Source organism: Aplysia californica, unplaced genomic scaffold (assembly GCF_000002075.1).
Source record: "Aplysia californica isolate F4 #8 unplaced genomic scaffold, AplCal3.0 scaffold01171, whole genome shotgun sequence".
NCBI lineage: Eukaryota > Metazoa > Mollusca > Gastropoda > Aplysiida > Aplysiidae > Aplysia > Aplysia californica.
Window position 1 is genome coordinate 132,074 of NW_004798441.1, and position 1,774 is coordinate 133,847.

The 1,774-nt window shown below is 41.4% G+C and overlaps 1 protein-coding gene across 1 annotated transcript in view; it reads right to left on the reverse strand.

The window, feature by feature from the left end:
- LOC101863862 (filaggrin) overlaps positions 1 to 1,774 on the reverse strand; it is a gene marked incomplete at both ends in the record, with an annotated part of 60,639 nt that overhangs the window by 28,500 nt on the left and 30,365 nt on the right.

The following is a 1,774-nucleotide window of genomic DNA, read 5'->3' on the forward strand; positions in this document are numbered from 1 at the left end:
CACCCCAAAACCGCCATAACACCTCAAGATAACGTAAAGTAAATTTTTTTAAAAGGCGAAAACAAGAAAAACCTCGAGTTGAGTGTCAACAAAAACATCACATGTAAATCTTGACAAGATAAGGGAAGAAAACGAAAATCTCCAGCACTTTTTTGCATAAAAATAAAAACCAAACCAGAGCATCTCAAGCAATGGAGCAAGAAGAAAAGAACACAAACCCTATGGAAACCAAACCATAGCCAAGAAAAACAAAACGGACGACAGACACTAGACAGCGAACGCCCGTGCATCCAGACGTGCCCCGCCCAAACAAACGGGTTCACCAGTTTTCGTTGGAGTAAACAGAAGAACATCGGCGAACATCGACACGAAAACACAACGATCTGGTGCAGGGACGTTACACAGGCGCTTGGTGGAAACAATAGAGAGAAAGACAACAAGTCAGAATTACCAGTTTTATTTCTTTTTAGTTTTAGAAGAATTTCCAGGCACTTGCAGCACAGTTAGATTCTAAAATGGGGAAATGGTAAAGGGTTAACGCCTCTATCAACACTGTTAGGTTATTTCAGAGGAGGGATCTCCGAGTTTTATAAATATTGAAAGGGTATCGTTTTAACGTCCCCGTTAGGCTATGAGGCTGACCTCCAAGTTTAGCGTCCATCTCCAAAAGGAACGAGCCAAGTGGGAAATTTGGGTTTTAAAAATGATAGACAAATAGGTGGAAACACATCTGTAAAGACTGCCACATAGATGGCCACGCAATACGACCATTCTGAGAAGAACTAGTTCCTATACATTACAAAACACAGGTATATGGAAGCTAACATTGACATGAACAAAAATAAAGGAGAGATAAGGACGATAGATGTTTGACAGCAAAGAGGGAGACCACACCAGAGTACCCACGGAAGAAGCAGGACCCCCTACAGATGAAACACAGCAATAAAAGAGGGACGAGGAAAGGAATAGAAGACATTAAGAAAAAAAAAGTAAACCACTCACCAAAGCCAGCACGGGGCACCACCAACACATCACGTAACATCAACATGATATCCAGTAATCCGCCTAACTATATTTCTTTAAAAATTCCAGAAAAAAACTGTAAAAACACAAAGACTAAAACAAAAACTCCCAAGAAAGTACCCAGAAACGGCAGGTCTTTCCAGGAATAAAACAAAACAAGCAACAATAAAAACACAAAGACTTTTTTAAAAAAAGGTTGTACAAATCCCACATAAGTACCACCAAATCACAGTTCGGTCCAGAATAAAAACCAACCACCAAAAGCGAAAAATAACTTTTTAAAAAAAAGAAACAAAAACGAATTGCAATATAATTCACACGAATAAGAAGGGTAACTTATTCTTGTAAAAGAAACATAGTCATGTAATTGTAACTGTAACAGCACAAAACAGACAGCATCCTGGGATGTCGAGAAGAACTTTGCTCAACTAAACCTGATGATCTTTGCACAAATCGCAGACTTAGCAAAGCAACAGGCGTTGTTTCAAAATAACCCCGTCCTTCCGTCCTTCCTTCCTTCCCTCCCTCCCTCCCTCCCTCCCTCCAGAGCTCTGTGTGTGTGTGGGTGCCAAGAGCTGATCATGCAAAGACAACATAACGTGAACTTCGCTCACACCAGAGAGTGCTCACCCTCACAGACACCCGTTAGATAGATACAGAGATAGATACATAGATAGTTGAAGGGACACCGTGACCACTAGCTCGAGAGGAGAGGGAGGGGGTAGGGGGGTAGGGGAGAGACGACAAGAGA